Here is a 21,079-nt window from a genome sequence, read left to right as displayed (position 1 = left end):
ATTTGACTCCTGAATGTTTCCCTTTCTGCTGCAGTGCTCCTACCTGTTAATGCATGTTGTTCACCTTTTCCATTGGGTCATTTAACATTATAATCACAGTTATTTTAAAGGCCCTGTCTGATAGTGCCAAGATCTAGATCATCTCAGAGTCAGGCTCTATTGATGGCTTTATCTTTTGACAATGTTATTTCATTTTGATTTTGTGTGTGTGTATCTTATGATTTTTTATTTAATGCTGTATTTTTTTTTTTTTTTTTATCATTGTAGAAGATCAGAAGAGTCTGAGGCAAGCAATGTTTATCCCTGGAAAGGGCACGCTCTTTCTGTCGGGTGGTTATTATGCAGTTGTTAGTATGTCTGAATACCTGTTTTCCTTTCTTTTGGGTGTATACTTAGAGCGGACCCCCAGAGGAGACCCTGAACCAATCTAGTATGAGTTGAGCTGGTTTCCATTTCTTCGGTGCTGTCATACCTTCAGGGCACCACAGGCTTCCGATTCTTCTGGTGGTGGCTCCTGTTACCTGTGCCTAGGTTGGGATCTGGGATGCTAGGGGCGCCAGAGGGCTTTTCTTAGTGTCCCTGTTCCACCCTCAGCTTTCAGCAGGCCCTGTGTGTCTATGCCACAGAGAGAATCTCTTTCCATGCTCTTGCTTCTCCCTCAGCGGAAGACTGCTACTGCTTACTTCTTGGTGCTAGCTCGTGTTGGGAGTGGTAGGGGGTTTCTGTTGTCCTGGTCAACCTCAGGCTTGGGTAGGCTTTGTATACGTAGGTCTTGGGGTGGGATTTTTTCAGCATTCCTACTTCTCTTCCGCAAGGCAGCCAAGCTCTGTCTTGTATCTGTGGTTGCTATGGACGGAAAGCAGCTTCCTGCTCCTTTCATGGTGGTAGCCGACTTGTACTCGGTATAGGTGTAGGATCTGGTATTCACAGGGTTTTGCATTTTTTATTGCTGTCTAGTCTTCTGATAGTGTGGTGTGTCAGGATCTAGTTAATTATTCCCCGACTGACCGGCATTTTTGTGATAAAATGCCAGAAAACAGGGTAGGCTTCTTTGCTCCACATGAATGTTTTTTTTAGAATAGATACCTAGAAGTAAGAATTGCTGGGTTGCATGGTGCAAAATTAAAAGTTTTGATGGATAAAACTCAATTCTTTTTCAACAAAGCTGTAATTTTTTCTTCTTCAGTTTCTCAATTAAAAAGCTTTGGAATATACCCTACAACCATGCTCATTAGGGTAGGCCGTGGTTGGGGTATCCACAGATGGAGAGGCCTGTCACTGTACGGGATGCATCTGCACCAATACGGCATCCCCACCAGCATCTGAGGGCTGCGTCCCTGCGCTAATGTTATATGCCCCTGAAGTCAGAAGCCCTTTTAATGTAATGACCATTTGCATTGCCGTTTTGTGCGTCCATGTGTCCAGGGCCATGCCATTTGTTTCTACAAATCCCAGCTCATCTTGTGATGGCCAAAGGTCAACAAGTTCCATGGTTACCAAAGAATTACAAAAAGCCTGAGTGCTGGGCCGCTCCTGTTCAGATGTGTCCTGTGCCTCTCACAGGCTCGGCCTATATCATATCATGCTTAGTAGAGACTGGTAGCTGTTTACTGGGACTCAGGGGATAGTAGCTACATACAGGTGGCTGAAAACCAGTTCAACACTTTTGAGGCTACAGCAAACATGTCAACGTTCCACTTTCCTTGTGCAACAGTTGATATTCCGGCCAATGTGACATACTTCACATCTCAGCCTTGGTGTCAAGTCTTCTATCTCAATTCTCCACGAGCGCTTCTGAGGACCCATTAGCAATCTGATCACTCAAATGCGTATGGTTGTTAAAGAAGTGCAGATGACCACACTGAATGCCATTGACAACTTCCTAAAGAATTTTGACTCTCGTCTTATATTGATACTAGCAGTAATGGATGAGATATCAAAGTTTCTTGAAGTTTATGAAATATTGAAGGAAAGAACAGACAAATGGTTTCCATATGCCCAATCTGTGAGACGTCCAGACCCTTTAACAATTGCCCTGGCTGCATTTCTTCATCTCGCCTCAGCTGCCCTTTATCACGGGACTGAAACTTCTCTGACCGCGCTGGAAGGGCCCGAGCTGGTGGGGTGCCACAGGCTGAACTAAGGGCTGCATTTGGAATGAAACTTCATCATGGAGGAAGCCTTGCTTTGACTGAATTTCAGTTGGCATCACTGAGAAGAATTGGCATGACGAAGAAATGCTGGGAAGTACCTTAAAGAGACCCACCAAAAGGAGATCAGGGGATGCCAGTACCTCAGGGTATGATAAGAATAATTTTTTAAAAATTGTTTTACTTAATATAATGACCGTCTTTCAAATTAGTGAAAAAGTTTCTGTTGTTGTGAAGGGTTCGAACAATGAAGAAGCTCTGATTAGAATGTACATATGCCTCTGATAGGGAGAAAAGGAGAAATTGCTACTGAATGCATTTTTTAGGCTACATTCTCATTCCATGTCCTAAACCTCTTCTTGGCCTTCTGACTGCACCTCTTCAAGTGCCTTCTCTGACCCCCCTTGGATTTCAGTGCAGAACTTCTGGGCCACATTCTCTGATTGCCCAGAGCTGAATGTGTGTGTTCTCCCTGCTGGGAACCCTCTCCCTTCACCCTATTCTGAGGGCACCACACAATTTGTCATCTATTTGGCAGCTGTTGACAGGTTGAGATCTGTTTGAGCTTTTTCATCCCATTTTAATTTAAAACCAAAAAATCTTAGGAACCCTCATTTACATCCAAGTTGAGAATATTTAGCAGTACCTCATTTTGCTTGGAGATTTTTCACCTAGCAATCACAGTTATCCGCAGTAGTCAAAAATAAAAAGGAAAACAATGCAGTATAGCAGTGGACAGAGAGGTCGCAAAGCCCTTGCACTAGAGCGTATAGAAAACCCTTCCAGGCTCTCAGGATGTGTTCTGGTTGTTGGTATTAATGAATTTTATTATCTGTGCTTCTCAACTCCCAGAAAATTGGACTCGAGGTTGGAAGAGGGTTGTTTCAGACAGATACACCAAGCCCAACGGGAGGACAATAGACAGATTAAAGAAGAGCCGACAGTTCTGATAATCTGGTCTTTCATAACCTACTGAGAGGCCTTGACAGTTTTCCAGCAAGGCTGGAGTATCCTCTAGCAGGAAGGTGTGTGAGAGGGGGTGCCGGTGGGCAGCACCTCCTGGAGCTTTGCTGTTGGTCAGCACACTTTGGATGCCTGTGGCCAATGGCTGCTTCTGTTTGTGCTAACGATGAAGCTATAATGACCACCTTTTATTTACTCAGGGCCTTCTTTATACTGTTATTTGGATCCTCACAATGACCCTGAAAAATAATTCCTTTTTTTAACCTCATTTTGAAATTAAAAAAAAAAAAAAAAACAAGGATGAGAATTTAAGTAATTTGGCCCTAGGTCATATAACTAGAAAGCGGTGAAGCTGGGATTTGAAGCTATGGGGCCCACCCTTTTTTCCCCTGCCCCTAACAAACAGCACTGTTTTGGAGAAAGAAGACACCCAGAAATTACTTCTTCTTGAAACGGTATCGGGATTTTTGGCTGGGTCCCCTGCATGCAGGAGGCTTCCTGCAGGGACTCAGGCTCTGGAAGTGGAACCCTAGGGGGCTCTAGGCTCCGGCAGTGGAGGGGCTTTTGCAGAGAGTGCAGGCCCAGCCCAGTGCTGGGAGCTGTGGAGGAGGTAAGAAGAGAAGATGCTCTTAATCTCTAGGAGCTTCTAGTTTAGCTACAAGTTTAAAAAAGATACCCACACAGAAAAATGTAAGGGACCATTGTATTCCTTGGTTATTTAATTTGTGTAATTTGTCTCTGTTTCCTGATGTGTCCACACCTGAGTGGGCAGTCTGGGCACCAGGATCCAGGAGGTTGGAGAAAGGTGAGGTCTTTCTTGTAGAGGTGGAGGGGGAGGGGGGAGCTCAGGGAGGCTTCCAGAGGAAGTGGGTTTGAAATAGGCCTTGACTTATGGGCTGAAGCCAGGCAAGAGAGGAGGCTTGGGAAATCAGAGGCAGCCTCTGTTCCCTGTGTTTGGTCTCTTAAGATGTCCCTTCTTAATATTGAGCTGTGAGGACCTGGTTGGTGTTGATCACCTCAATCTCCATTGCCTCTTCAAACCAGAGACCAACCCAATCCTAGTCAATGCCAGAGACAGGGATTAGAGAAGTCCTTCCTCCTTTGGTCCCACCCTCGCTGGTTTTTAACTGGACAGTTCAGTACCATTCATTCCTTTTATCCATTGAATAGCTACAGGTGCTAGCTAGACAGGAGAGCAGAGGTGAGTAAGACAAGGTCCCTGTCTTGAGGAGCTCACCATCTCATGGGAGACAGGCACGCCAGCCTGCTGTACCTGTGAGGCCTTGAGCACATGGTGATGGAGCTCCGTCTGGGCAGCTCCCTGCCCGCTCTCCTTTATCTGTTTAACAGAGTTCTCTGCGTGGCCACCACTCCCTTGGTTTAGAGTGCTTGGCGAATTGCTTGAGGACGGGATTCCCTGTGAGTTACATGTCTTGGTCAAAATACAGTCTGCCATCTTTAACTGAAATGAACTCTAAAATCCTTTTGTGCCCAGTGGTTCATAGAGTGACCATGAGCTTTTTCAGCCTCTGGGGTTTATTGGGAAGCTGCTGTACCACTGACAGCATGTGTTGCTGCAAGGCGGGGGCTTTGTGACCTGTTAGAAACCAAAGAAATGGGTGTGCGCCACAGACGACTGTTTTTATAGGGTCTGGATTTTTGGTAGAAAAACAAATTTTGAAAATTTTTGTTACACATATGCACCAATAGACCCCAGTGGGAGTCTGGAATATAATTAGTGGTGTTTCATATGTACCACTAAACTTTGAAGGTAGGTTTGTGGGAGGGGACAAGAAAAAAAATCCCTACTACCTACAAAAATTCAGACTCACTCAGCGATTCAGCATGCCACCATTAATGAAAACACATGGTATTAACAAAAAATTCGAAGCAGAGAATAATTAGGTCCCCCAAAGGACTAAAAGTATATTTAATACAAAATATTTCTTTTAAGATAAGGAAACTGAAAGCACCCAGAGGCTAAGAGCCGAAGGCCCCACGCTTATCCTCAGCAGACCTTCTCCACAGAAAGCCCAGTTTCTTGTAGGTACCACCTAGACAGCAGCGGAAATGGGCTGCAGGGCTTGGAACACACATTCATATTCTTACCGTCTATACAAAGTAGGAAGGAAGCTTAGATGCTACGATTGGATGTTGAGTCCTTGTTTTGTTTTGGTTGGCAAACAATATTCTAAGGAGAAATAATTGGAGAATCTCTTTAATGGCTGTAAGGAAAAGGTTTTCTAATGGAGATGTTTAAAAATGGGACAGGTTTCCTTGAAAGGTAGTGAGCTCTCTGTCTCTGGTGGAATTTAGATGGGGCTCCAGCAGTGAATGGAAGAGTTAAGAGCAATTCATAAGGTTCTTTGAGCCTCCTCAACCAAACAAATGAAGATCTAAAATTAAAATACTACATCCAGCCTCCAGATGGCGCGCTAACTTACCACCCCTAGAGAAGATTCCTTTTTTAGGAACACATTTATCACTCTCTGTTGAGGTAATAAAAAATTCTTCACCTGGCACACAGGAATGTTTTGTCCTAGGAGTTCTGTCCTAAAACAACCAGTCAGGAATATTTGTTCATCCAGTAAGGTGTCACTGTTAGCAAATATTTATGAATAAAGAGTGCTATGTTTGCCGTTACTCAGAAGATATCTGCCTTCTTGAAGCTTGTGTTCTAAAACAAATTCCTTTGGAGACTGAAGAGAAATGTATTTTTTCTAATTCAGATGTGTCCTAGGCCAGCTACTTTTGGATTTAGAAAGATTAAACGCACCCTGTTAGCTGTGGGTGGAGCTTCAGGGCCTCTGGCTCTTCTCCTCCCTCACCCGCCTGGCCTTGAAGGTGGACTTGCAGAGCTGGCCATGTGCCAGTTATGCTGGGCCAGGGCAGTGGGTGTCCCTCCATGGCCTCTGGACCCATCTTGCTGTGCTGCCCTGAGTCTGTATCTGTCTGAGTTTTTATGGAGCGCTCATACTATGCCAGGTGCTCTTCTGAGTGCTCAGGATTCCAGGGCTCTGCCCTTGAGATGCTGACAGCAAGCTGGCGGTGCTGAAGCTGGGAGGAAGGGTCTGCTGCCTTCACCCACAGAGTCCTGGGAGGACATTCAGTGGCTCCACCATGTTTCCCCTCTTGAGAATGAGGAAGAGTGTCTTCATGTAAAACTTGAGTTTGGGCTGTCAATCAGGAGATTAGGAGGAATGTAGAAAAACAACCAAATGCATGGTCAGAGGTGTTGGCTTTCTCCTCTAGGCCTGAGGCACTACGTTAGGAGCTGAATCCAGTCTGGGTGCAGATCCAAGTCCTGGGGCAGCATGTGCGGCCACAGGCATTCACAGCCAAGGACCTGGGCAAGACCCATGAAGGAGAGGCGAACAGTAAGGGGAAAGGGGGCTGCCTCTGTGAACAGAGTCCAGACACATCCAGCCGTGCCCCTTGAGCTCTAATGAGGGAGAGGAATAAGCTCCAGCCAGCAGAGAGATGGTCTGAAGACCATCCCCAAAACCAGCGTCTCTCAAATGAGGTCCGTGGGAAGGTGGGGACCTTAAGGCGATAAGGTGATAGACGGGGTGTCTTTGGGCTGAGGGGGCTTTTTTTTTTTTTTTTTGCTTCTTATAGGCAGTGCCCTGAGGGCAGGTGGTGCCAGCACTCAATGAACCTTCACTGAGGGGGGTCTAGGCACTGGACCCCGTGCTGAGGGGGAGGTGGGAGGAGGTAGGAATACAAAGATGAACCAGACACAGCCTCTGCCCTAGCCCATTGTGTGAGGCAGACTTTACAAAACCTGTAAAAGTCACTGTACTAGAGGAACAAACAAAGCCCTGTGGAAGACAGAAACTTCCAGGGAAAGTTGGGCAAAGCTTCACAGAAAAAGTGACATTTGAGCTACATCTTAAAGACTGAGCTGAATTTGGCCAAGCAGAGAAGTGGGGGTGGCCCAGAAGAGCAGCAGGTAGAAAGATCTATTAGCTCCCAAGGGCAGGGTGTGTTTGAGAGTTACTTTCTGTTCTGTGGAGCTGGAACCAAGTGCCCAGGGGGAAGGGGACAGGGTGAAGCTAGAAAAAGATGAGATTCTGAAGTGCATTTCACAGAAGGGGTTTAAAAACGGTCACAGTTTTAAAACAAGTATGGCAAGATCATATTTTGGGGGGGTAATTGCCAGTGGATTGGAAGTGGTGAGCTTGGGTAAAGAAGAGAAAACAGTTACAAGGGTGCCAGCAAGACCAGGATAAATCAAGTGTCCCTAAACGTGACACATCGGGGCTGAATTTGATTTAGAAATACAGTGTTTTGTGGAGTCAGTGTAGTTTGCAAATTTTCTCTCCCATTGTAGCTTCCCTATTGTCCTTCTCTTTCTGGCTGTTTCTGTTCCTTTCTCTTTATATTTCCTGATATATACGAATTAAAAGCAAAGCATTTTTCCTCTGAGAAATCCTGCTTTCCTCCCATTTAAGTGTAGAATATTTTTGTTCTCATAGTAGTTGCCCATTGTATCCTTGATTTCATTTGCTCTTTTAGGGGAGACTGTTAAACTTCTCTTTAATGGTTTTCATTTATCTCGTTTTGGTGCTATTGAGACTTCAGGTATTTATAACTAAGTCTGTGACTGGCCTTTTAAGATTTCTGCATTTTGTACTGGGGATTTTTGACGTGGTCCAACATACGGTTTTTGATGTCTTTTTAGAAAGCATTGCCCATATATGTGTACACGGTAGAAACCAGGCATTGAGAAAGAACATCTCGCTCTGATGCTTAGCCCCCATCCACACCACCTTCCCCCTGGAGGCAGCCACTGCCATCACAAATGGGTTACGTTCCCAAGGATTCTTCCAGAGGGAATACATGCATAAACCAACAAACAGATGCGTACCCATATTCCTTGGTGATTTGGTTGATTTTGTTTGTTTCCTGATGTGTCCATACATGAGCAGACCACCTGAGCACCAGGCTCTGGGCAGTCAGATAAAGGTGAGCTCTTTCTTATGGAGGTGGAGGGTGGGGAATGTGGGAGAAAGCTCAAGGAGTCTTCCAGAGGAAGTGGGTTTGAAATAGGCCTTGACTTATGGGCTGAAGCCAGGCAAGAGGGGACGCTTGGGAAATGAGAGGCAGCCCCTGTTCGCTCTGTTCAGTCTCTTAAGATGTCCCTTCTTAATATTGAGCTGTGAGGACCTGGTTGGTGTTGATCACCTCAATCTCCATTGCCTCTTCAAACCAGAGACCAACCCAATCCTAGTCAATGCCAGAGACAGGGATTAGAGAAGTCCTTCCTCCTTTGGTCCCACCCTCGCTGGTTTTTAACTGGACAGTTCAGTACCATTCATTCATTTTATTCATTGAATAGCTACAGGTGCTGGCTAGACAGAGGAGCAGAGGTGAGTAAGACAAGGTCCCTGTCTTGAGGAGCTCACCATCTCATGGGAGACAGGCACGCCAGCCCACTGTGCCTGTGAGGCCTTGGGCACGTGGTGGAGCTCTGCCTGGGCAGCTCCGTGCCTACTCGCCTTTATTCGTTCAACAGAGTCCTCACACATGGCCACCACTCCTTCCCCTGGTGAACATGGAGGATCATTCTAATGCTGGGATTTTTCTCCTGTCCTATTTTATACAGGACCTGAGACAAGGCCCCAAGGGCCAAGATGGCTCACCTAATCAGGCCCCTGTCAGTGCTTATGAGCAGAGCGTCTGTCACAAAACAAACTCACAGGCAGAAGATGGGGAGGGAAGCCCCTGGAGCAAAGGACCAACGGGGCACTGGGCAACCGATGCAACCAGTATCTGCAGAGAGAGATCCCTCCTGCCAGCATCACTGAGGGGGGTAGCTATGATGGTAGCCAGGAGACCGTGGGAAGTGAGGGGAAGATAGTGAACTGCTTGGCAGAGAATGGGGCTTTCTGTAAGGTGGGTAAGTCTTGGTCAACTTGATGTCCTGGGTGAGGTAGTTGCCCAAGATCTTGCCAGCATTTTTGGCTTTTGTCTCTTTTTTAAAGTCACTCTGGGAACCGCAGAGAACAAGGAGCATCAAAAGGGAATGCTGACCGTGGTCGCAGAAAAAAGATTTCAGTCTGCTTGAGCTGCCACAGAAGGCTTCCCACAGGAACTGGTAACAGCATGCGTAGGAAGTGTTTGCTGCACCAACCAGGGTGGGTGAGAATGGAGGTACCGAGGAGCAGGGCTGGCAGGAGGGTCCGGATTGCTAAGGGCTGGATGAGGGCAGCTAAGGAGGCCAAATGAAGGATCAGAGAGGAGAAAGGCAGGATAATTCATAGTTGGCAGAAATGTAGTTTTTTCACTAGAGGTGAATCAGAGATTTCGCAGAGATGGGGGGCTTGTACAATCAGATTTGAGTTTGAGAAAAGCTCCCACCAGGTTAAAGCTAATCTTTGTCTAGCTATTTCAGAACTCAAAAGTGCTACTTCCTTGACCTCCCCAGTTTCCTCCCTCCTCTTTGTGGCCCCAACATCAGTGAACCTTGTTTTGAAAGGCCGCAGTATGATGCTGGACTGGGGCTTTGGGTCCAAAGGCAGGAAGGAGATCCCTTTAGCAGAGCTCAGTGGTGAGTGAGATGCCATGGCTAGGGGTTGCTCCTCTTGGCAGCAGGCCATGCCACGACTGTCACACTGGACCCTTGGCCCATGCGGCCCCTGCTGAGTACACTCAGCTGCAGCCTTTCTTTTCCAGTGTGCCCCCTCAGCCCTGGGCACAGTTCTTGGAGCACAGGCATAAGCTCAGGCAGGAACCCTGAGTATCAATGTGGAACCTGCAGCAGATCCAGGAGGCCGCCTAAGTTGTACTGAAGAGTGGGGAGATAATGTAGGCCAAGGGGAGAATGTGTGAGCTACCAGAGCGAGCACTGCTGTCTGTGAGAGGCCTGCTTTAGCCCTGTTAACTGTGGATGGAGCTTCAGGGCTGTCCCATCTCAGGTCTCTCTCTTCTCCTCCCCCACCATCCTGCCTTAAGGTGACTTGTAAAGTGGGCCATGTCCTGGTTACCCTGGGCCAGGTCAGCGGGTGTCCCTCCACGGCCCCTGGACCAGCCCTGCTATGTTGCCCGAGTCTGCATCCATCTGGCTTTTTTCTGGTGCACTAGGTGTGCCAGGATACAGGGTATTGAATCAGAGATGGCCCCTGCTCTTCAGATGCCCACAGCACGCTGGTGGTGCTGATGCTAGCTGGGTTTGCCACCTGCACACATAGTCTGTCCAACACATGCAATGTGCACACCGTGTAGTTACTAGCTCCTAGAACATTCCAGAGAGAGTCCTTTATTTATGCTGTGATCTGCCCTCTACCCACCCCACCACTGCCATCCCCCCGCCCCGCCCCCAGCTAACTTTCTACTTCCTGGTCATTCAAGAGATCTTCAAGGATCACCTTGGACCACGTGTGGCTTTTCCTCCTAAAAACGGACTTTAGAAGGTGGTCCCGACATCCACCGCCGCCCTAGTAGTCTACAGAAACCCTGCTCTCGAAAGCAGTTGAGTGGCAGCCAACGTGGGGATCATCTGCCTCAAGGATTCGTTTTTAAAACAATTTGACTTCTCAGATGCTTTCTGTTAAACGTTGCTGGTGTAACCTCCGAGAAATAAAATAAATTAATATCGCAAATATTGGCTGAAAGAAGGAGACAAAATGGCGATGGGGGAGAATAGGAGCAGGGAGCTGGCGAGGCCTCTGATCTGGCCTTGACTCCGATGTGAGCCGGCTTCCGGGCCTTTGTTGTGAGCACCAGCTCCATCTTCTCTAAGTCTGAGGCTGCAAACCAGCCTGTGTGTTACTTATGGAATCGCTCATGGCGCAGTTCAGCATCAAACGCCATGTGAGAGTCATACAGAATGTAGTGGTTACTCAGAGGGAGGGAGGGGACAGGATAGGGGAAGGGGACACACCTCTTAAGGACTAATTCTACCCCATGGCAGGAGCATTTGGTATCATCTTAGCAGGGGTAAGCCGTGGCTGAGAAGAATGGGGAGGAAATATAAGCCAAGGACTGGATGGCTGCCTTAAGTGTATTCCTCCTGGACTATGAGGTCATCTTCAAGGCTTTATCTGCCGGCCCGCTGTGAGGCCCGGCTGCTGGCTGGGTCCTGCAGAGATTGTTCATTTGCTTCGGCCAGGTGCCTCAGGGATATCACAAGCTCAGAGCCAAGTTTTTGAGTTCCCCAAATATGAGAATGGTGTATATTCAAACTCCGAGTCTCTGAGTTTAGGCCTCAGGTAAGAATTCCCGAGGAGAGGCTTTCCAGCCCAGAAACCAGGCTCAGTTAGGTAAATTACCTTGCCTTCCTGTGTCAGTGGGTAGACTTTTCTCTTTTTCTGAGTATCCCTCCTGGAGAGTTCTAATTTTACGTGTCCCTGGGTGGGGTATCTTAGTTTCAACATTTCCCTAGTAGCATGGCCAGAAAGGCTTCTGTCCAGTCTTCCTGTGTGGGCATTAAAACATAGCTTCCTAAAACAGAGCTCCAACTGACCACACCCTTCCACCTTCAGACAGCTACAGCAGCTGCCTCTGCCTGGAGCTCTAGAGTTCCCTGCCCTTGGTCTTCCAGACTCTGAGGGTTTCCCTTACGTTCTTTGCAAGCTCAGCTCTGCCTTAAGGTTCTGTTTTATAAATTGTATCCACCATTTATTTTCTGTTTGTATTGTTGGTGTCCTCCCATCTGTCATGATGCCAGAACACAAGCCTCATGTGCATCAGCACCATTTTACTTTCTTAAAAAGAATCTGAACCAGGGAGTGAAATAGGAGGATTCGCTAAAGCTAGAGAGTGGCTGTATGGGTGTCTCTTCTCAGTATTTCTCAGCCTGTTAAAATTTCTCCGAATAAATTAACCAAGGGGTCCTACTTCATATCTAAGGTCCCTTTCCAATTGAGAGTAACTTTAAATATTTGAGCAAGTTTCCATCTAGAGCAGGGAGCAGGATTCTATGGTGTGAGAACTTTTCAGGGATCAGGACAAGAAGTTTAGCTTTGCTGACACTGGGAAATAAGTTACAGGAAAAACCCCTGGGCCTTCAGCCCCTTCCCTCCACGTGATTGCCTGTTGGCTTGTTCAGGACTTGGCATAGGGAGTCCCATTCCATTGACCAACAAGTAACCAACTCTTTTTTCCAGACGGACCATCTGTCCATCTATATGGGGTATGGGCCTTTATGGAAAATGGCTATAAACCCTTATCCTGCTTACAGCCTCAGCATCATATTGTACCCTGGTGGCCAAGGGGATGAGTAGCAAAATTAATTTGATTACTACTTCTTCCTTTCTTCTCATCCTCTCTTGTCTTCACTTTATTCATGGTAGGTAAAGAAAACCCCCCAAAAGACAAGACGCAACCAAGGAAAGCCTGAGGGTAAGGGGAGTTCAGAAGTAGCCTCTTTGGGATACGACCATCTCTGAGGTAGGCGTGTCTTAAGGGATGTAGGCAACAGTCATTTTAAGCGTTGGGACATACTGCTTGGTGGCAATTTACCACGAGGAAAGTCAAGCCCTGTGGATTTCAGATTGCCCTTGAGAGTGGCTGTTTTGCTCTGAAATGCCTAAAATTAACGTGTCATGTTAACAAACGTATTTTACGCATTCACCTAACAAGTTCCAGAAAGAGTATTATGAAGCAAAGGAAATTGAAACACACACTTCTGAAGTAGCGAAAATGCATTTTCTTCAGTGTTTTAATATTAGGGAGAATATATTTTCCCTTTTGTTTTAGTGTAGTGTATAAATAGTTGTACAAGCTGTGATTAATCTCTAGTCCTTGGAAAATGGTGCAGGCTGTGTTCAAAATATAGGCGAGCAGCCTGTTTGCTCTTAAACATAACAAACACCCTAATACCTTACAACATGTTTTCCCCTGTTCAAAATAGGTGACTGAGAGCCCGTCATGACTTACGCCATAAGGATGCTCTAAGTAATCGCTAAACTTTTTTTTTTATTGTACCAGGTGCACCGGTCTCTTCCAAAGGGGTGCGGAGCTATCTCAGCTCCTGTGGCCTTGGTCTGTCGTCTTCTTTTTTTTTTTTTTTTGTTCTCTTGAGAAATGGCCTTCAGCTTGCAAACCGACAGGAAGGCTCTCTCCCTTTTTAATCTGCAACTTTCTTTCTTTCTCCCTATCTAAGCCACAGTGGACTTGGCAAAACAGTTCCACTAGCTGAGAGGTTCTTATGTGAGATTTTGGGCCTGTTACAAATATACTGATTAGAGTCCCGATGCCTGATGTTCTTATCTTTAGTTTAATAAAGAGTTTTTTTTGTAGTTGTTTTGTGACGTATAAGACCACCTGTACACTACGTGCTCAAAACATTAGGTAACCCTGATCTTCCCCATATAAAACCCTCCCATCAACCCTTTAGGGTAGACAGAATTTGGGAGAAATTTAACCCCCTCTGTCTCTTGAATACTGGTATATTCAATAAAGCCCTCTTACTGCTTACCTCCTCCTGTCTCAGTATTGGCTTTGCGGCAGGAGGCTCGAACCCACGATTTGTGGCAACACTTCAGTGATAGAAGTTTTAACAAAAGCAACAAAAAGCCGTAGGTGACCTCACCTCTGCTCCCTTTAGGGCACAGCTCAGTGCAAAGGCAACAACCTGGAAGCGGAATTGGGGAATGTGGTTTCAGTTCGGTATCTCGGAGGAGCCGGTGCTCTTGTCCACTCTTCGCTCAACCCTGTCTCTCCCCTGTCTTCCCCGTCTGCTCCCATCCTCTTGTTCCCCCTTTTATTAAGTTCCTAACACCTGCTTCCTGGTGAAGCCATTTCAGACAGGGGGAGCAGCATGAGAAAAGTCAGGCAAGGATCCCCCAAGGTCACATCACCCACCCAGGAGATGGCATCCCTGCTTTAACAGAGCCGCCCCTGGGATGGTGGCAGCTTCCTGCTCCCAATAGCTGAAATGTTATGGGTTGAAAAAAATTTGCCAAATATTAGGTTGCATTCTAGTAGATGAAGTTTAGATAATATCTTTTAGGGGAAATCTGTCTTCCCCTCACTCCACTTACGCAAACTCATCATTTATGGTTCAGGTCCAGTCCCATCTCTTCCAGGAATCCAGGAGTCTGTCCCAACTAGCCCTTCTTCTCATAGGGATCTCTTCATTCTGTGACCTGCTCTCTCACTGATCGTCTTTACCACACTTGATCAAAGGAGAGGCGTGGCTTCTGTGGGAACACTGGTTCCTTCAGACAAGTTGGCCCTTGTGGGAGGAACACTAACGGAGTGGGGGGAAGTAAAGTGGTACCTACATGTTGAGGCAGTTGAATCGAATACTCTCTTGAAAAGATGGGGTGACAGATGTCACAGCCAGCTCTCCCCACCTCTGGGTTGCTCATTCTTATGCCCAACGGACGACCCAGCCATACTCAGCTAGTTTCACTTCTGTCTCATCTCTCTTGAGGTCATGAATTTTTTCAAAGGATGGACCAATTTGTCTGTTACGCCCCTTTTGACATCTGACACAGGACTGGGTGTGCCAGGTGACCAACAAATGCGTGTTGAATGAATGAATAAGTGGATACTTCTGATTACCAAACCCATCTGCTCCAACCCTAAATCCCCAGGCATCAGATTCCCATCTCGAAATCCATAGTTCTTCCATTACCTCAAGACTGAAATGTGTAAAATCCAGCTGTCTTCTATTATCTTTTTCAAATCAGCCCCACTTTGTCACCTCCCTGTTTCCCTTATGGTACAGTCATTCTCTTACACTCATCAGAAACCTCAATCATCTTGGGGTCCTTCCCTTCTCGGTCCCTAAATCACCGAAGTCTGCTGGGTTGGTTATTTCCCTTTTTATCTGCACAGCTACCACCTAGATTCAGGCCCCTTATCACCCAAGGCTGGACTTCATAACAGTCTCCTACTTCTTTGCTTTATGCAATACTACCGGGCTGATCTTCCTAAAACCCTGCTTTATTCAAGCCACTCAAGTCCATTTGAAAAAGAAAAACTTCCATGGCTCCCATGACAAGTGAAATATCATCCAGATGCCTTTGCCTGTGGTCAAGGCCTCCACAATCTGATCTTGAGCTGACTTCCTAGCCTTCCTCTCTCCACCTGCACTTTTTACTTCCTGCTCCAGCTGGACTGGTTTGCTCACTTTCTCCCCAGCAGGTCTCAGGCATTCTCAAATCTCTGTTCATCTAGCTACGTGAGCCTGTTTGGTTTTATCTTTCCGTATCCTGCTCTTTCTTCAAGGCTCAGCCAAGCTCAAGTTCCACCTCTGTGATACCTTTGCCAGCCACTTCCAAAGACCACAGGCCATTTACCCTTGAAGCTCTTGAAGCTTAACCTTCAGGGCCCCAAACTCCCAAACCTTGGTAACCTTATTTTATTTATTTTTTAATTTATTGTGCTTTAAGTTTCCAAATCAAGTCAGTCTCTCATACAAAATCTTATACACACCTTGCTGTGTGCTCCTAGCTCTCCCCCAATGAGATGAGACACTCCTCCTCTCCACCCTGTATTCCCCGAGTCCGTTCAGCCAGCTCCTGTCCCCCTCTGCCTTCTCGTCTCCCCTCCGGACAGGAGCTGCCCACAGAGTCTCATGTGTCTACTTGAGCCAAGAAGCTCACTCCTCACCAGCATCATTGTCTGTTTTGTAGTCCAGTCCAATCCCTGATTCATGAGTTGACTTCGAGAATGGTTCCCGTCTTGAGCTAACAGAGAGTCTGGGGACCATGACCTCAGGGGTCCCTCTAGTCTTGGTCGGACATTTAAGTCTGGTCTTTTTATGAGAATTTGAGTTGGTAACTTTATTTTCTATTTGTAATGTTTATATTTGTATTGTTTTTCTTAAAGAAGGCCTCCCAACTTTATAAACTTCAAGGCCATGTAAAACTTGTACCCTCCCTGATCCTGATCAACTGTAGCTCTCATTTGCTGGTTAACTGATTTCTGGGGCTAGGCTTGCTAATGTGTGTCTTATTACAATAGAACCAGTAACATCCTCAGAGCTCACACTCACTCTGTTTCTTCTACTTCCATTTGGGTCAAATACCCAAGAGTACATTGACCACGTATTTTGTGTAAAACCTTCGAGCTCCTGGATGCAGAGGTAGAGAGGATGGTGGCCTTGGCATCAGGACTTGTATTGTTGTGAGGATTACTAAGTACAAAGGCTATAAAAGGAAGTGGGTAAAGTATAAGGACCCTAAGAGAAGTACAAACAAAGTGCTGTGGGGGGTTAAAGAAGAAGAAACAGCTCCCAGGCCTGGCATTTTACCCACAATGCCCTGAGTGTACCAGGATGGGAAAGACCAGGCCGCTTCTGGCATCCTGTGAGAATCTGGCAGAGCCAAAGGGAGGTTGCCGAGGGAGGGAACTAGTACAGGAGACCCAGCAGCAGACTGCAATGAGGCCTCAAGGCTGACAGTGGAGGACGGAGTTTCTTCCTGGTGCCTGGCTCCTCCCCCGCCCCCCTGAGCCCTCCCCAGCAAGTGACAAGGCATCCCCTGGGCTGCTGGTCCTGCCAGCCTGCTCCTTCCTGGCTTCCCCAGCAACTTGTGGTCTGAAAAGAAGCCAAAGTGATTCCCAGTCTAACTTTTCAATGTACAGCACTGTGAGGAGAGCACTTACTGCTTTTGTTTTCGAATCCCTATTCTGCCCATGAATCAATTTCACTTCGTAAACTTAATAAAAGCAAAGAAAAAAAAATCAATAAATTTGTCCAGGATGGAAAGAGAAAGGGCAGAGAACTTGAGGTGAGAAGAGCCCCCACGAGTATAGGGTCCTGAAGTTAAGCTGAGTTAGCTTCAAAGCAGTAGCCTCTAGTCAACCTCCTTCTTTCTTTTGAGCTAGATTATTCATGTTCCTTGAGTCGGAACCCCTCACTTCCATTTCTCTGGAATATGCATTCTGTTACTGATGTTGAATCCAGGTATAAATATAAAGAGAAGCTGTGGGAGCGATATTCTTCCCTGAAGAGTTGGTATTTCTCTACTCCCTTACCGCTACCTGACTTTTTTCCCCTTTTATTTTATGTCAACAAACTTGGTGCTATGATACCTTAAAATTTGTATATGGGTCAATAAGTTTTTGCTAAGCCTGCATTTCACCATTTCTCTGGTCATTTCTTCCTCTCTTATGACAAACCCAGACCTACCCCCTTCTGGGGAGCTATGGTGGCCTAGCCGTCTTCCTGTGGGGACTGAGCAGAGGGACTTTTTCCTCAGCAGTGGCCTCTGATGGCAGCTCCCCACAGGACTGGCAACAGCTCTGAGGCTCTCTTGTAACCCAGCTTCTGAAAGACAGCTTCAAGGGGCTCCTGGATTTATTGAGCCTCTTGTGAGGGCTCCGCTCCCTAAACCCTTGAAGAGACTATCCGGTTCCCTTTCTCCCCATCTCCAGGATGCCTCTTTCCTGCCTCAGGAGAAGAGCGGCACCTGTGAGGGCTTCTTTGTTAAAGCCTCCTCCTCGCCCTTCTCTCTCCACTGGATGCAGTCACCCCAGGCCAGTACCAATAGGCCTGGTTTCCTTGGCAACATGGGCGGGGCTAAGCCTACCAACTGCCAGTGATAGAACTTTCTGTTGGTCCTCACCAATCCAGAGAGGTTGACTAGGCAGTGACTGTTTAACTGTATTTTTAGAGAAGAGGCATGGTTTGATTAGAGTCGATTAAGCTGGGGTTAAAACCCAGGTGTCTTCTCTCCAATTCCGTTTGTGGCCCTTCACATCACACTTTCTGCCACTGGTAGCTCCAATGTCCCCTCTAGTCCTAAATGGGAAACACTGGGCCTGGTTCATCTCAGAGCTCCTATCAGATGATGAAAAACCTACTGCCAACCTCTCCTCAGGCAAAGTTTTCCAAAATGTAATCTGAGGACACCTGAATCAGAATCATTTAGCATGATTGTTTCAAATGGCAAGTCCCAGGCCCCCACTGAAGTTTTGAAAATTACAGACACAGGGGAAGAGGCTGCGGTGATGAAATATCACGACGAACCGTAATATTTATAGTTAATTAAAAAATAATTTACCGAGGTATAATTTACATATATAAATCATAAAATGTGCAGTTTGAAGAGTTTTGCCAGATATCCCAGACTTGGCCATTGGGTGCTCTTTCAAATTGGCTCCTGTCACTTTGCTGTGTTCCCATAACTCTCTCTTTATTTTTTATTCTTTTAAATTAACTGATTTTCCCCTTGGTTTTGGGTAACGCTTTCTTGTGTAATAAACTTTGATTGGATGTATGACATTCTCAATCTTATGTTTAGTCATGCTGTATTTTGTTACTTTGACCGTGTTCTGGCAGGCAGTTAAGGTCCTCAAGGTTCATCTCAATTCTTTAGAATTTTGTTATGAAGCTTTTTAAGCTCAGGTCTAGATCAGTTTTACCCTGGTTTTATTTTAGCCATACTTCTAAGACATGGCCATTCTGGGGCTTTTACTAAATTTGCCATATAGTCAACAAAGTCTCTCCACTCTGGATTGTGGAAATACAAATGATCCCCAGCCCTTTGTGAGTTCTGAGAATAATTTGGTTAAGAGTTACCCAGAAAATTTTCTTACCGTGGTAGATGTTTTTGTCCAGCCTCATTGAGTTTTACGCTATGCATTCATAGATTCATATTTAGGCAATATTCAAATGGACCCCTATGAAGATTCTTGGAGCTCTTTCTCTGCATAGCCCCCTCCTCTCCAGTACTCTGCCCTTCCACCTCGTCGTGTAGTGATATCACGGTCTTAATGTGCTTCCCTGATGACTATATATACTCTAGATATGAGTCCTTTGATAGGTGGTTTGCAAATATAGTCTCCCAGTCAGTAGATTGTATTAGCATCTTCTTAACCTGTTGTTTTGCTGAGCAAAAGTTTTTAATTTTGATAAAGTTCTATTTTTTTTTCTTTTTGCCTTGTGCTGTTGGTGTCATGTCTAAGAACTCTCTACCAAGCCCTACATCGCAAAGATTTTCTCTTATGCTGTCTTCTACAAATTTTGTAGTTTTATACTTCACATCCAAGTCTATGATCCATTTTTAGTTAATTTTTATATAAAAGATTAGGTTGAAGTCACTGTCTGTTTTTTGCCTATGGATATCCAATTACTTCAGCACCATTTGTTGAATTGCTGTTGCGCCTTTGTCAAAATCAGTTGGTTATGCTCGTATGGGGTATTTCTGTATGCTTTATTCTATTCTATTCTATTGATCTATATCTATCACTTCACTAATATATGCAGTCTTGATTACCGTAGCTATGTAGTAAGTCTTGAAATTGGGTAGAGTGATTTGTCCCACTTTATCCTTTATTTTAAGAAGTGTTTTAGCTATTCTGATTCTTTATCTTTTCCAAATAAATTTTAGAGTAATTTTCTTTATACCTGAAAAAATGTCTTGCTGGAGTATTGTGAGGAAGTGTGGTAAACCTATATATTGGTTTTGAGAGAATTGACATCTTTACTATGTTGTGTTCCAAATCCATGGACATGCTATGTCTCTCCGTTTACTTATATCTTCCTTAATTTCTTTCATCAGCATATACTTTTCTGCATACAGTTTTGTACATGTTTTTATAAGATTTGTTAGATTTATTTAGTTTTTTTTTTGAGCAATTGTAAATGGTATTGAATTTTACATTTTTATTACCATAGGCATATAGAAATACATTTGGTTTTGATCTTATATCTTGCAAACTTGTGGAACTCACTTATTAGTTCTAGGAAGTTCTTTTTGTTGTTTTGGTTTGGTTTTTAGTAGATTCCTTGAGATTTTCTATGTGGTTGTGTGTCATCTGCAAATAGGGGCAGTTTTATTTTTCATTTACAATCTTTATGCCTTTTATCTCCTTATCTTATTGCCCTGGCTAGAACTTCCAGTATTATGGAAGTAGTGAAAGGGGGACATCCTTGCCTTGTACCAATCTTAGAGGGAAACCATTCGGTTGTTTACCTTTAAGTATGATGTTAGCTGTACGTTTTTTGTAGCTGTTCTTTGCTAAATTGAGAAAGTTCCCTTCTCTGCTTAGTTTTGTAAGAGTTTTTGTCATGAATGAGTGTTGGATTTTCTCAAATGCTTTTCTTTCCTTTTTTTTGAATATGTGTTTTAGGTGAAAGTTTACATAGGAAATTAGATTCCCATGCAACAATTCGTACACAAATTATTCTGTGACATTGGTTACAGCCCCTGCAATGTGTTGCACTCTCACCATTTCCACATCCCCTGCTCCGTTTCCATCCATCCAGTTTCCCTGTCCCTCCTTGCCTTCTCAGCTTTGCTTTTAGGTAAATGTTGACCATTTGGTCTCGTATAGTTGATTGTTTAAAAGAGCACGTTTCTATTATGGGTGTTATTGTTTATTTTATAGGCCAACCTATTATTTGACTGAAAGGTGACCTCCGGGATTGGCTTCAGTTCCAGGTTAAAAGGGTATCTTAGGGTGATAGTCTCGGGGGTTCCTCTAGTCTCTTCCAGTCCAGAAAGTCTGGTCATTTTTTTTTTAATGAATTTGGATTTTGTTGTATATTTTTCTCCCATTCTGACTAGGACTTTCTAGTGTGTCCCTGGTTAGGATGGTCAGTGGTGGTAGCTGGGCACCATCTAGTTCTCTGGTCTCAGGCTAGAAGAGGCTGTGGTTTGCATAGGCCATCTCAAATGCTTTTCTTCTTTAGACTGTTAATAAGGTAGATTCCGTGGATTGCTTTTCAAATATTGAACTAGGCTTGCCTCTCTGGAATAAACCGTACCTGATCATGGTATGTAATTATTTTGATATGTGGTGGGATTCTCTTTAAGGATGTTTAATATTCCTGAGGCATACTGGCCTACAGTTTTCTGTAATGCTGCTGTCTGATTTCAGCATCAGGGCGTTAATGGCTTTATGGGATGAATTGGGAAATGTTCCCTCATCTTCTAGTTTCTGGAGGATTGTGGAGAACTGATATTGTTTCCTTTTAAATGTTTGCTGGAATTCTGCAGTGAAATCGTCTAGGCCTGGAGATTTCTTGGGAGCTTTAAAATTATGAATTCAGTTTCCTTAAT

This window comes from Loxodonta africana, chromosome 16 (assembly GCF_030014295.1).
Source record: "Loxodonta africana isolate mLoxAfr1 chromosome 16, mLoxAfr1.hap2, whole genome shotgun sequence".
Classification (NCBI taxonomy): Eukaryota; Metazoa; Chordata; class Mammalia; order Proboscidea; family Elephantidae; genus Loxodonta; species Loxodonta africana.
The sequence above is the reverse complement of the archived record's forward strand: the minus strand, read 5'-3'. Positions refer to the sequence as shown.